The 16,241-nt window shown below is 37.8% G+C and overlaps 1 protein-coding gene and 1 pseudogene across 5 annotated transcripts in view; both read right to left on the bottom strand.

Annotated features, from left to right (window-relative positions):
• Window positions 1-16,241, bottom strand: part of C7H8orf34 (chromosome 7 C8orf34 homolog) — a 502,481-nt gene that overhangs the window by 325,680 nt on the left and 160,560 nt on the right.
• Window positions 11,160-12,027, bottom strand: LOC100452732 (ret finger protein-like 4A; annotated as a pseudogene).

Here is a 16,241-nt window from a genome sequence, read left to right as displayed (position 1 = left end):
GAGCTCCTAATTAATTTGGCCTAAAGAAAGACAAGTGCTTGGATCAAGTATTTTTTCAAGGGAAGCTAAAAGCTGTGGTACCTTTCAGTTCATGTGACTTTAATCTTTCAGAAATAAAAACAGCCTTAAAGGTTATTGGTAAAATGCAGGGATCATTAAAATGTAATGGACGTGAACTAAAATATGCAGGTCAGAGGAAAGGTTTGCTAAGTGTTTTGAGGTTACAAACTGCTTTTTTGGTTTTGAAACTATTTGATGTGCCGGCTTCACAATTGGTAAGGCCTGGGGACATATGGAAATAATCACTCCCTTAATTATGCTGGAGTCAAACCGTGGCTGCACTTAGCACACAATTAAAGCAACTTACCAAGTTTTACCTTAAAGTGAAATATTGCTAGGAGTTACAATTATAACATGTAATTGAGACTACTGGAAATAGATATACATGCAAGGTGTGTAAGAACAGTAAAATTTGTTGGTGGTGGTTTTTTTTTTGGTAAAAGGTTATAAGAAGGTATGGAAACGTAAATGTTTGCCTAGGGTTAAAGGACTGCTTTAAATTAGATAGGAAAAGCTAAAAGTTCAAACAAGTGGTGGAAGAACTCTGAAAATTAATCTTGCAGAAGAGGTTCTCTGTGTGAACATATTGACCAAATATGTTATATTTAGTTATAAAAGGTTATAAAAGGTTTTTACTTATTTAAAATTTCTGATTCATCATTTTGGCAAAATAATTTATGATAATGTGGAATTCTATTTCATAATATCAGGTGTTTTAAATCTCGAACATATTTGACAGCCTTCCCCAAATCAAACTTCATTTTCAGAATTGTTTTCCCTGACACCTGGCTTTTTGAATGGTTCAAAGGGCCCCTGAAACATCCAGAAAGAAAGGTAAACAGGATTATTTAACATGTTTAGGTACACAGGATTGCCAAAATGATGTTCAATCTTCTTTAGGTTATATTTTTGTGAATAATGCTAATGTATGTTCCAAAATTGTATGGGATTTCTAAAATTCTAATGTCTAAGTATATGCTATCAATCATAATTAACATTGTTATGTTATAAGTTATGGTAAACCACAAAGATAACCAAACTTCTTTGTCAGTTGTGTTTCTAACTGTAACTATCCTGGACATTTTGCTATTCACAGACAATTATTGTCTTGTTTTAATCCTTTTCAAAAGATGGTTGAGAATAAGCTATAGAAATTTAACAGGTGCTCCCAAATACAGGCTTCTGATAAATTTGAAGATTGTGACATTTGAATAAAGAAAAAAAACACTTCATAAAGAGATGAAGTGTTCACAAATATCAAGCAAAACCAGAGTTAACTAAATGGACTAAAATCAGAAAGCTGAAGCAACCTTTTTGACTTTTGCTTCGAATATTGCTGATCCATATTTTGTTTTTCAGAGTCAAGGAAGCTTATTTTGAACTATTTACAGCCTTTAATAATTGAGTAAGTTATAGTCTTACAAACAAAATTTGGAGCATGTTTGTTTCTCTCTGCCTGGTTCTTCTAGAATTTGGAAACTATCCATGAGTATTCTTAACTTATGGCATTGTTGAATATAGTGAACCCCAAGTTTCTCTTCAAAGAATCAGCATGTCAGTATGTTCAGCCCTCTTATTTTCTGTTCTCCATTTTAAAATTTAACTTCCTGGTTCTCTTCACCCCTTGCCTCTAGTTTCAGTAAAAAACTTTCCTGTCAGTTCTAATCAGTAATTCACATCTGTTCCCCTGGTCATCTGCTTTGACCTGAGTCACCGCTGGTCACCTGCTCCATCCTGACTCATCCTTAGTCACCTGTTCTGTAACTGTCCTTCCCGCCAAACTACTCACTGCCCCCACTCCAACTAGCACCCCTGCTCTCTTTAAAATAGCCATTCGAAATTAGCTTAGACTGTGCAGCCCAACCCTAGTCAATAGGGGAATGACACAGCAGTAGGGGCTACTTGCATCAGGAATAAAAACCCATTCTCCTCCCTTGTTCAGGTGTGCTCTCACCATTGCTCCATCCATGAGGCGCACCATTCTATAGAAGTAAAAATTGCCTTGCTGAGAAAATCAAATTTATGTTTGAGTGCTATTTCTTTGGCAGCACCAAAAAATTTATTTATAACAGCAATATAGTTGTTTGCATCAGTGCCATAAGAATCCATTTTTCTTTTGCAACAGGACACAATTGGAGAAAGTGGTTATTTTACCAAGGCTTTGACTGGAAAAGTATGCTTCCCTTTAAGGAGTCAATCTCAACTTGCAGAGCCAATATAAGCCCATTGGGGAGACTGGCCTCATACCCTCATCTATGCAGTCCCTGTACAGGGTTCCTGACATATTGTCAGTGAAGAATGTTACTTTCTAACAGGCCGAGGAGATCCAAGTTTATCTTCAGACCTTAAGGGAAGAGGATCACACAACTCACAGGTATTGGAGAATACCCAACCCATGGCTTGGATGGGCTTTAAAGGCCTTATCTGAGATTCCTTGGGGGGAACAGAGTTCCCTCAAAGCCAATCCAAAAGGCCTATGTAGAAATAATTATTCTTGCTGCACTTTATGCAAATAATCAGGCCAAGTATAAGATTAAAGTCTATTTTGCAAACAACTCGGTTCTATTATGATTTTTTTCTCAATATAAATGAGGACAGGAAAGACAGAAATCATGTTTCAAAACTTATCATACATTTGTCATTAAGTTCTAAACTCACTAGTTGTTTTTCAGTTTTTACCTACATTTTAGACTAACCCTGCTTGTTCCTGTGAACCAACCAGCAATCTCTGATGGCAGCTCCAAAAGAATAAGAGGAATAGCTAATGTAAAAACCTGGGTTAATATTCTAGTTCTGAGCAATTATCCTGCAAATCCTGCCAGGTGATGGGATAAATAGGATGCCCATCCCTCAGAGGTTTCCTTTTGGGAAAGTAAGACCAAGGGAGCTAACCAAAGCCAAGCACCATCCACCCAAATCCTACAAGCATAACTATAGTTACCAGTTTTCTGGGTCTATCATAAGACATCCTTTCCTCTCCCTTGGGGGAGGAGGACTCAGTTCTGCAATTTCACCTTGGTATTTGGCTTACAATAGGGAGTGCATGCAACTCCTCAAGGCACATTTTGTCCCAGACTCAATTCCAAGCTTTGGGTCAAAGCCCTAAGAAAAAAACTGGATTTACAGGATCCAGAGGCAGACAACGACAGATGTTAAAAGGCACAGCACAGGTGAGCATGGCTGATTCCTGCCAATTAAGCCAAGCCCAAGCTTCCTGTTCCATGGATAAAGGCCACGTTAGTATCTATGGCATAAATGAGTCCTAGGAAATTTGAGGCTACTGACAGCAGGGGAGATAGGATGTATGTGGATAAAAGCAGATGATTCCACCCCCTTGGCCCCCTGCTTCATGGGTGCAAGTCACTTTGACACCCATGACAGCATCTGCCATGGTCTCCAGGATTCAGGCACGCAAGGATGAAAGAGGGAAAGAAGATGCTCTTCCTTCTCTCCCTCACTTACCCCAGGTATCTGCTAGGAAGAGAAGGGAACCAGGGATGCCTGCTCCCCTCTTTCTAGATGGGTTAGCCATTCATCTTCAGTCTGTACCCCCTTCAAATGCATCCCAAATCCCTGGGACTCCTTTAAAAAATGCCTTCATTTTTCTTTCTCCTCCATGGTTCTCTCTTCACAAGCAGGTAATTGTGTCTCTGTACTATGAGACACACACTTCAGTGCATCCTCCAAACTGGGAGAACTTAATTTCCCAAGTCTTAAATGGGTTGGCTTAGGATTGAGCTCAGGGGAAGGGAACCCAGAAGCCCAACATGCCAGCAAAAGGATAAAGTTTTTTTTTGCCAGAAGGCTTTTGTCTTCCTTCTCCCTGTGCACACTGCTAAAAGGCCTTGGGATTTTTGAGCTGTCCTTAGCTCCCCTTGTTTTGCTTTGATACATGCTTTCTAATAACCCAGTTTGTCTGCTCTTGCCTTCAGGCAATCAAACTCCAAGCAGTCATGCAGCCAGAGCCTTTGACAATGGCCCCTTCTGCTGGAACCCTTAGATTGGCCTCTGAGGGAGCTCTGACTGCCGTTTTCCCGCAACACAGTGCCCCCTGTCAGCAGGAAGCAGTTAAGATTGGTCTTTATCCTTATCCTTATTTTAACAGCAGTTAGATGTACTTCTTTAGAGGGGGGAAGACAGCCAGGTGGGAGAGAGGTCCCCAGAAAAACTCCACCTGGCCTGAGCACTGGGGTGGAGACCCAGAAGTTCACAACATTTGCAGCAGGGAGGAACCTGGCCCCTCCTCTTCCTGTGTGGAAACTGCAATTCGAACTGAGAGGCAGGAAGCACTCTAGCAGGGACTCTGGCCTAGCGAGAGTCCCTGTTTCCCCCTTTTCTTCCTTTTTCACCCAATAAAACCCTGTCTTATTCACCATTCAAATTGTCTGCAAGTCTGAATTTTTGTTGCCATGGCTTCCAGATGCCGTGCATTGTTTTACTTGCTCTCTTGCATTTCTGTCATCCTCTTGAGAAAGATACACCTATGCTTGTCCGCCAGTCTCAAAAGGCAGATGCAAAATATTTGGAACAGACTGAAGTCACTCTGGACAAGCCCAGATTATATCAACCGACAGCCAGCCAACCTCTAGACACATGAGAGGGCCCAACTGAGACCTGTTGAGCCCATCCAGCCAAGAACCAGCCTAAATCAGCCAAACCCCAGGAAAGTAGGAGAAATATTTATTGTATTCAGCCACTGAGTTTTGGAGTAAATTAGTATGTAGCTATGGCTAAATGAGGTAGAAATTTATCCTAGAAGTAGAGTGTTGACTAATAAAAGCCCAAAATATATGCCATTGATTTTGGGATATAGTTGCAAGGGAGGCTATAAAAATGTAAGAAAATTATTATGAAAGTTTGGAAAAATGGAGACCAGTGTTATGTGCCATTAAAGTGTTTGGTAAAACTATCATCTATGATAACTTGGAAGATAGAAAGAGAACCTAATAAATTTTCAAAATTGGGCAAGAAGGAAAAGTATTGCAAATATTATCCACTTGATTTTAGCTACATATGATGAGTGTCTTTAATAAATAGATGAGCTTAGAAAATAACCGGCCAATTTGCAAGCAAAACTCAGAAAAAAACATGAAGAGTCTGGCTGAGTTTCTTATCTCTGGTCTTTCTAGACAAATAGTTTAAGATTGATATATATCTTTGTGAAAATATTAAATTCACGGCCTTGCCAGAAAGATACGGCCTTCGGGTAAAGAAGAGATCAAGGATGTAACTATAAGACCCTTTGTTAAGACCTCTGAAAAAAACTGAAATGGTGCCTATTCAAGGTGTTTCACAACACCTAAATTACCAGTAATTAAATCTAGAAAAACAGGCTTGTCTTAAAAATAATTGTGGATATAGTTTTTCACATAAGAAGAGGAGAGGAATCAAACTATATAAAGGAAATCCATAAATTATTTGGGACAATTTCATTGACAAAAGCATCAGCCTGGAGTTAAAGCGGCTGAAACTGTTTCAGATATAAAAAGCCCTCTGGGCCCCCAGTTTTCTACAGTAAGTAAGTAAGCTGAGGAAGTTGCTCAAAGGCATCTTTTCCAATGCCCTCTTAGAAGTGGCCAAAGAGGTTAACAAAAAGGAAAGAAACTTCCAGAGGGTAAAGCCAAGAGCTGTGGAGAAGAATAAATGGAGACTCTCAGGGAATCCAGTTCCCACTCTCTGGGTGCAATTAAGGAATACCCCCACACTCCTGGGTAAAAAGATCTGATGACATTTGCCCAGCAAGATTTCAGAATTTCTATGAGACAGTGGTTTGTATGAACCTCCCCTTTTCTAATGGTAGTGTTTAATCTGATTATCTCATGTCAGTCTCATCATCTAATGGAAACAAACAAACAAACAAAAAACTGTCTTTTTTAATATAGAAAAATTAAGAGAATTCAGAGACAAGTAATAAATCAATGGGTTCAGCAAGTTTACTGGATTTAAGATAAAATTACAAAAACCATTTTTATTCCTATTTGCCAATAAATGTAACTTATGAAACAGATAGCAAATTTATAATAATAGCCAAAAATACAAGATGCCAAGGAATCAATTCAATAAAAATTTGCATGACTTTATTGTAAAATTTTGTAAAATTTAATTAAATGGAATTATGCTGTATTCATAGGTAGGATGACTCAGAAAGGTGAAGATGTCAATCCTCCCATAACAGTCTAAAACACAATGTAACTCCAAACTCAATAGAATAACAGAAATAAGCAATTAGGCCAATGGAAGAAAACAGAGGGCTCAGAAACAATGTAAGTGGCAGAAAAAGCATGCATATCAATGGACAAATGACAAACTTCAAAAATGGCTCTAGAAAACTTATCATCCATGTGAGGAAAAATATATTCCAACTTTTCACCATATTAAAAAACAGATGTGGTAGATTAAAGACCAAAATGTGAAAAACAAAACTTCTAGAAGAAAAGAAAAAACAGTATTTTTATGACTCCAAGTAGGAAAGGATTTCTAAAACAAAGCATCAATACCACAAGTTAATGTTAAACATTTATGTTAACAGAAGGCACTATTTAAAAAGTGATGACAATCCTCCAAATTAGGAAATAATTGAGACATGTATACTAACAAAGGTTGGCATCCAGGATATATAACAAACTCACACAAACTCAAAAGAAAAAAATGAGCAATAAAAATGGGCAAAAAAATAATCAGGCATTTAACTTTGTTGTTAAAAATTATGAAACTGCATAGCCAGATGCAGTGGCACATGACTGTAGTCCCAGCTACTCAGGAGGCTGGGGCAGCATGATTGCTTAAACTCAGGAGTTCAAGTCCAACTTGGGTAATATAGTGAGACCCCATCTCATAAAATAATTATAAAATTACTAATTAAATCTATGAGAAGCAATTTTCATTAAAATGTTGGATAACAGACAATGTTGGCTAGGATCAGGAGTTAAAAAAATTATGAACTGTTGGTGGGAGTATACATTGATATAATCTCTTTAGAGAGAAATCTTGCATTATCTAATAATAAAATGTACATGATGTAAATGCCATATTGCTGAGAAAGTCATCTTCTAATTTTGTATCTGAGTGTGTGTGTGTGCATGCACACGTGTGTGTGTGTGTGTGTGTAGTAACATAACAAAACCAAAAAAAAAGAAAAACTCCAAGGGGATAAAGTTAAAATTCAGAATAGAGATGGAGTTGGCTACCATCCAATAGAGGTTGGTTTCACTGACGAGTTATTTTTAGCTACGTGGTAGTTATCTAGGTGATCATTATATTATGCTTTATATATTTTGATGCATGATACAGTCATAACAACTTTTGAAAGTAAAAAAAAAAATTTGCTAGATTAACTGAATTCCAACTAGTTCAGTTTTTCAGTTTTGGTTCAGATATATTTTTATTCCTCAGTTAACTTCAATACCTCTCCCTTGCCTGATTCTCAGCCAGTCATGTTGCTCATTCTTTCAGTGAGAAAATGAAAGCAAACAGAAGAGAATTTGTTCAACTTCTCACCACCAAACCCACTACCTACTGGCATTCTTTGAGTGAATGAAAGAATGATACAAAATTCAAGTAATAACGATCTAATATTCAATAATACATTATCGACATAAATAGTCATTTAAAAATGTAAATAAAAACTACAATGAAATACTACTTCACTCTCATGAAGATGGCTATAATTTCAAAGACAAACCATAACAAATGATGGCCAAGATGTGAAGAAATTGGAACCCTCCATACTTGCTGGTGGGAATGTAAAGTGGCACAGCCCCTGTGAAAATCAATTTGGGGCTAGGCATGGTGGCTCACCATGCACTTTGGGAGGCCAAGGCAGGCAGATCACCTAAGGTCAAGAGTTCGAGACTAGCCTGACCAACATGGTGAAACCCCGTCTCTACTAAAAATACAAAAATTAGGCCAGGCACGATGGCTCACGCCTGTAATCCCAGCACTTTGGGAGGCTGAGGCAGGTGGATCACCTGAGGTCAGGACTTTGAGACCAGCCTGGCCAGCATGGTGAAACACCATCTCTACTAAAATACAAAAACTAGCCGGGGATGGTGGCGGTCACCTGTAATCTCAGCTACTTGGGAGGCTGAGGCATGAGAATCACTTGAATGCAGAAGGTGGAGGTTGCAGTGAGCCGAGATCACACCACTCCACTCCAGCCTCGGCGACAGAGCAAGACTGTCTCAAAAAAAAAAAAAAAAAAAAATTAGCCAGGCATGGTGGCACATGCATGTAATGCCAGCTACTCGGGAGGCTGAGGCAGGAGAATAGCTGGAACCCAGAAGGTGGAGGTTGCAGTGAGCCAAGATCGTGCCATTGCACTCCAGCCTGGGTGACAGAGCAAGACTCTGTCTCAAAAGAAAGAAAAAAGAAAACAAAGAAAATCAGTTTGGCAGTTCCTCAAAATTTTAAACACAGAGTTACCATATGACCTAGCATTTCCCATCCTCTGTATATAACTCAAAGAAATGAAACGACATGTCCATACAAAAACCTGTACACAGATATTCATAGAAACATTATTTATAATGGCTGAAAAGTAGAAACAACTCAAAGATCCGTCAACTGATGAATAAGAAAATGTGGCATACCCATACAATGGAATATTATTCATCAATAAAAAGAAGTGAAGTATTGAGACACAACAACATAGACAAACCTTGAAAACATTATTCTAAGTAAAAGAAAACAGTCACAAAAGGTCACGTACTATATGATTGCATTTATATGAAATTTCCAGAATAGAAAAATTCATAGAAACAGAAAATAAATTAGTGGTTGTCTAGGGCTGAGGAGTTGGAGGGACTGGGGAGTGAGAGTAACTGCAATGGATAGAGTTTCTTTTGGGGATGATGAAATTGTTCTAAATTTAGGTTGTGGTGATGATTGCACAACTCTGTGAATATCCTAAAAACTACTAAACCATATACTTTAAAAGGATGTATTTTGTGATATGTGAATTATATTTCAATAAAGCTGTTAAAATAATACATGAAATTCATTTTCCCTTTTACAGTAGACTAATTAATTAAATCCAGATCTAACTGGGTCTAACACTATAGTATGGACTTGGAGTGACACAAATGAAGGATCAGAACCCAGGAGGTGTATATTTATTCCACATCTATCAAGTACTGGTTTTGAGATCTTGAGCAAATCACTGAGTCACTTTAGCCCCAGTTTTCTTATTTGGAAAAAAAAAAGAAATAAAAGAGCATAACTACTCCATTGGACCGTTTTGAGAACTAAATTTAATAGCACATCAAAAAAGCACCTCATATGTTTCCCAACAGGTGCCCAATATTCTCTCTTCTCCCTTTCTTTCCTATCTTCTGCATCCTACCTATGATCTAAAACTTTTTACTCTTTATTATGAAAATGTTCATACAAATACAAAAGTGGAAAGATAAATGAATGCCTTTGTACCCACACACATTTTCATCAACCATCAATTCAAGGGTAAACTCACTTCGTTTTTATCCGCAACCCCCACCCCACCTGGCACATCCCTTCTACATTCCCCCTTCCTTGCCCAGATTATGTCAAAGCAAATCTCATTCATCATATCATTTGTAAATATTCTGGTATGTACTTATTTAAAAAGTACATTTTTTGGTAAACAAATGTAATAGTATTAACATAGATAACAATAATACTCTAATATAAACAAATATTTAATTAGTTTTCCAATATCCCTGTTTATCTAGGAAAATTATCTCTGGACAAGTCAGGCTAAGCAAGACTCCATACACTGCAACTGATGGACAGTCTTTTACATTTCTCTTAATTATTACATTTCTCTTAATCTATAGCTTCTGTTCCTCTGCTTCCATTTTTCTCTTATGCTTTTTGTTGTTCAGAAAACCTGGGCCTTTTGAGCTTTTTATCTTGTAAGTTTTCCACAGTCTGTATTTTCCCCTTCACATTCTTGTGATGTGGTTTGAAACGTTCCTCTGCTCCTTGTAATTTCCATAAACTGGTAGTTAGATCTGGATTAAAGTTTTCTGTTGTTTTTGTTTTTGCCAATACTACTTGAGAGAGAATGGTTATCGTTTCATCTGGAGGCACATAATGTCCCACTGATTCTTCAGTGATGTTGGCAGCATTGATAATTATTGCTAGATCCATTAATGTACTACCATTGCCAAATGGTAATTGTCTAATTTCATAATTCTACATTCATTTATATACTGGAATACTTCTGTAAAGAGAAATTTCCTGTCCTCAAATATTTGGCTACCTTTAAGTGTAATTTGTATAGGAAAAGCAGATCAAATGTTTGATTTTTTCCCTCTACTTTTACTAATTTTTTAAAATAAGAACTTGGTCCCCTAACATCCCCCGAAAATGATTAACGATGGCTTTTTTTTAAATGAACACGTGGATTTTAAAATATTTGCTATAACTCACTATATTGGGGTTATTATTCTTACTCATCTTTAAATCCTCAACTCTTCCCAGTGGAAGATTACTTATGCTAACTCCGAGCTCTTTTGACAAAATCTTAGTGACCTTTGGTAGTGTTTTTGCCTTCTGGTACAAGATAGAGCTATTTCAGGCACTTTTTGTATATTCCTTGCTCCAGACCTGGAATCAACCATTATTCTAAGGGACCTGATTCCTCTTAACGTGAAATGGTGAAACCCCATCTCTACTAAAAATACAAAAGTTAGCCGGGCATGGTGGCATGCGCCTGTAATCCCAGCTATTCAGGAGGCTGAAGCAGGAGAATCGCTTGAACCTGGGAGGCAGAGGTTACAGTGAGCTGAGATCATGTCACTGCACTCCAGCCTGGGAACAGAGCGAGACTCTGTCAAAAAACAAACAAACAATCAAACAAACAAAAAACATCCTTAAAGACGAGAATCTGGACACACACACACACAGAGTACTAATTCTGTTGGGTTGGTAATAAGTGGATAAACTAAGAAATATCTTTTTTTTGAAATGTCAAAATATTTACTTATTGAAGAAAGCAATATGACAACAAAATTGACTGATCTTTCCCTTCTACCCTTTGTACCTATGTGTATCTAGCAGAAAATTCTTAGCTCTGACTATGAGCATACAGAAACTTCCTATTGATGATTATATTCAAATGTTTATTTACTTTCCCCAGAATAAATTGGGGGACTGGCATTGTCTGGATTGATCACAGGACAGATACTCACAAAGCTCCATCCTGAGTTTCACGTTTATGAGCAGAAAATGGACACAGTGGCTAAAAGAAATTTTGTTGAGTGTGTAGATATGGCACCTATCACTAACATTATAAAAAAAAAACAAAACAATGAAACTCATACCTATATCCAGGAAAATTCCCACTCTGTGCAACTGGGGACTCACCTCTAGAGAACAGGCAAAGGCATAGTGCTGGCAGCAAAGATCTTTCCTTTTCTGGAACCTACAGTCCAGAAGCCTTGTTCTGAAGAAAGTACAATGTCCCCCTGTTGATTCACAGATTCCTTACAAATGCCCACATCCCATACTTTGCTGGTGCCCACATCCACCTCCCAGTAACGGCGGCTGGAAGTGAAGCCAGGGCACCCAGGACACACAGTGCAGAGTTGAACCTCTCAGCTTGCTCCTTCCTATTCTGGCTGAAATTCCCAAATGGACACTACTTAGGTCTTCAGAAATGGTGAGATGGTTGTTGGCTGTGTCCACATCCAAGGTCATATCCACTTGAAACTTCTTCATCCTTGGGTTCGTTGTTAGAATAGATTTCAGCTTGAGCTCTAGTTCCTTGATCATGGAAACCAGCGCCCTCAGCTTGAACTTGGGCTTGATGTTATTCTTAGGAGAGACCACAGAGCAGAAGGAGCACAGTAAACTTTCCCCATGGGGCTCCTTCTACAATGAACTGATGCATTGGAGGCAGCAGGCATATCCACATTTCAGTTGCACAGGTTCTCCAAGATCATTTGGACAGATGGGACATCTAATTATTTCTTTGAAGTGTTCAGCCATGGCAAATGTCTCTTATTCCCAAGCTTCTCCCCCTGCCTCCCTGTCCGCAGTGGTTTGTGCAGACAGCTTAGATTGAGAAGTATCTATTTAAAAAAATTTTTTAATATAATTCAGACTTACAGAAAAGTTGCAAAAAGAAAAAAAAAAATTCTGTATACCCTTCCCCTGATTTGCCCGAATGTTAATGGTTAATGTAGTAATGTTAACACTGTTGGTTCGTATTTTGCATTACTATTTTGGTTGACACTTTGCCTTACCATTTTTTTCTGTCTCATCTGTGTGTGTGTTGAGGGGTGGGTGGGTGTGTGTGTGGATGTGTGTGGGTGAGTGTTCTCTTCTTTACATATAAAACTTCCTCAGAACCACTGGAAAGTAAGTTGCAGATATGATGCTCTTTTGTCCCTAAACACTTTAGCGTATAGGACATTTTCTTATATGGTCAAAGTATAATAATACAATACTAATGCACCAACCTTGTTTAAATTTCCCCAATTATCGGAATACTGTTGTTCATAGTAAAAGAATATCCTGGATCCCACGTGGCATTCAACTGTCATTTTTAAAAATCTCCTTTAACCTGAAAGTTTTCAGGCTTTCTTTGATCTATGACCTTCATGTTTTTGAAAAGTATGGGCCAGTTATTTTTTAGAAGTCCCTCAACTGGTGTTTTCCAATGTTTCCTTATGATTATATTCAAGTATGCACTTTGGAAAGAATAACACAGAAGTGATATATTTCTGTTAGGCCATTTTTGTTACTATAAAGGTATACCTGAGTCTAGGTAATTTATTTTAAGAAGAGGTTTAATTGGCTCATGGTTCTGCAGGCTGTATAGGAACCACGGTGCTGGCATCTGCTTCTGGTGAAGTCTTCAGGAGTCATGGCTGAAGGCTATGCAGAGCCACCATTTCACATGGCCAGAGCGGGAGCAAGAGAGTGAGGAGGTAGGTCGCACATACTTTTAAACAACCAGATCTCACATGAACTAACTGAACAAGAATTAACATCACCAACGGAATGGTGCTAAACCATTCATGAGGGATCCGCCCCCAATCCAATCACCTCCCACCAGGCCCCACCTCCGACATTGGGGATTACATTTCAACATGAGATTTGGAGGAGACAAACATCCTATATCAATATTCTTTTCATATCAAAAGACACATGATGTTGATTTTTCCTCTCACTGAAGGTATTAACCTTGATCACCTGGTTCAGGTGGTATCTTCCAGGTTTCTCCAGTGAAAAGTTGCTCTTTTTGTTAATTAATAAGTATGTTCTGGGGAATATCTTGGAATTCACCAAAATTTTACCTACAAATTTTAACATCCTTTGCTGACACCTGACTGCATCAACTACTATGACGGTTGCCAATTTGTGGCTTTCTAATTCCATCATTCCTTCTAAATTTATTTGTTGGTAGTGTACTATGCATCCTCCTTCACCTAATGTATGGATGTATGGCTGTATGTATATCAGTATGGACATATGGATTATTATTTTATTTAATGGGCTATAACACATTTCCATTATTATTTATTTTTATGCTTGAATTTTCCCAGATTTTGCCAGGAGAAGCCCGGATAATCTGGCTCCTGTGTCCTTTTGACAAGTCCCATCATTATTTGAATGTATCTTTGCTTTCTGGCACTAAAAAATATTCCAACTATGCAGCCATATAAAAGAACAAAATCTTGTCCTTTGCAACAACATGGATGCAGCTGGAGGCCATTATCCTAAGCGAATTAATGCAGGAACAGATAACCAAATACCACATGTTCTCACTTATAAGTGGGAGCTGAGCATTAGCTTAGCTATGGCCCACATGGTCATAAAGATGGGAACAATAGACACTGGGGACTATTAGAGTGGGGAGAGAGAGGGGCAAGGGCTGAGAAACTACTCATTGGATACTATGTTCACTACCTGGGTGATGGAATCTTTCATACCCCAAACCTCAGTTTCACGCAATACACTCATACAGCAAACCTGCACATGTACCCCCTGAAGTTATTTTTAAAAAAAGATATTCCAGACTCAACTTGTACTTTCTTAGTACAGTCCCAGATTCAGCCATTTCTCCAAGGAGACTTGGTTCCTTTTAAAAGCAAATGCTATTTAGAAAACAATCTCTGGGCTGTAGTTGTGCTGACAGCCACTAGAATGTGCATTTCATTTTTTAAAAGAAAAAATAGTGGGTTCTTAATTATATTTCTGATTTGAAATCAGGATTATAATATTTTTACTTAAATTTATTGACCTTACATATATATATATGTATATATATATGTGTATATATATATGTATATATATGTATAATATATGTGTATATATATATATATATATATATTTCTTTTCCCCATGCCAAAAATTCTAGTTCTTAAAGATACCAACATAATTACTTCTTCTGTATATCACGCAAAGCACACACAACAGTCTCATTATAATTATATCAGCACTATCATTAACAACACGATTACTAAAAACACTTTCAGACTGTGGTGCTGTTCTCCCTGTCCTTAGAGTACCTCCCACTAGAGACAATCAAATCACTGTTGATAATGGCTTAGAGTAATTCATCTCAGCATGTTTATGCCAAAAAATTGAAATGCAGTTGTGCTCACTTGTTTCATTTTGTTTTGGATAATAATAAATTACTGTTTTAAGATTTAATATTTAAGTTGTTCCAAAGTCAAATATTCAAAATTCTAAAAGGGCAAGCTTCTATCCCTATCTTCTCCTATCTTTACCTTTCTTTATTTCTACCCCCATACCATCTCTTCTGCCATAGGCAACTTTTAAAAACAATTTGATGTGTGTGCATATGCATGTAGGTGTGTGTATTTCACAGGAGGGCAGGTTTTGCTATTGTTGTTTTAGTTTTCACAGAAGCAAATATGGGCTGGGCACCGTGGCTCATGCCTGTAATCCCAGCACTTTGGGAGGCTGAGGCGGGTGGATCACCTGAGGTCGGGAGGTCGAGAGCAGCCTGACCAACATGGAGACACCCCATCTCTATTAAAAATACAAAATTAGCTGGGCATGGTGGTGCATGCCTGTAATCCCAGTTACACGGGAGGCTGAGGCAGGAAAATCGCTCGAACCCGGGAGGCGGAGGTTGCAGTGATCCAAGATCGCACCATTCCACTCCAGCCTGGGCAACAAGAGCGAAACTCCCTTCCCCCCACACCCCCCAAAAAATAGAAGCAAATATGTATCTATATTTTCATTACACTTACTTAGATGAATGGTAGCATACTAAGAACACATTTCTGTCCCTTCCTTTTTTCATTTAGCAATATATTATCCCAGGGGTCATTCCTTAATACACAGAGATATCCTTTCATTTGTATAGCTGTATAGTACTGTCTTGTGTGGATATACTGTAATTATCCAGTATTTTTATTTTAATAGACATTTTGGTTTTTCTACTCTTTTGTTATTAAAATAGTATGACAAGGTACAGCCACACATATAGGTCTTTTTGTATTTTTGCCAGTGTGTCTTTGGAATAGATTCATAGAAATAGGATCATTTCATCAAAGAATAATTGCACATACAATATACTAGATATTGTAAAATTTCCCTGCATAGTGTTTGTAGCATTTTGCATTCCCACTAGCAATGTGTGAAATTGTCTGTGTTTCCAGTGCCTCACCAACAGAGTATCTGACAAATGGGGATTTTTGTTAATCTGCCAGGTAAGCAGTAATGTTTAATTTGCATTTATCTCATTTTGAGCAAAGCTGAGCATCTTTTTATATAGTTAAGAGGATTTTTTTCTATAAATAACCTCCTTATATGGCTCATTTGGAATTTATATGGCTTATACGGAATTTAGGTCTTTTATTCTCTGTTTTTAGAAGCTCCCTACAATTAGAAATATTAACTTCTGTCTGTGATATAAACTGCAAATATTTTTCTTGGGTTGTCACTTTCCAAGTTTTATTTTTGAGAGACAAACATGGACCACATTTTTAAGACAAACATGGACCACAACCATGCTGAGAGAACTTAGAGCGAAGTTTACATGGCTATCTTTCTTAGTATTAGAAATTTTACCTGATAAACATCAAACATACGACCAACATAGCATATAAAGCAGCTCTACAGATATTTTCCTACTGCCCAAAATATCATATAATGCACATGTAGGTCACATGTGAGTAGGCAAGAGATTCTGGAACACAGAAGCAAGACAACAGGATCACGGC

Source organism: Pongo abelii, chromosome 7, assembly GCF_028885655.2.
Source record: "Pongo abelii isolate AG06213 chromosome 7, NHGRI_mPonAbe1-v2.0_pri, whole genome shotgun sequence".
In the NCBI taxonomy this organism is placed as follows: domain Eukaryota; kingdom Metazoa; phylum Chordata; class Mammalia; order Primates; family Hominidae; genus Pongo; species Pongo abelii.
This window is presented reverse-complemented; position numbering and strand designations above follow the sequence as displayed.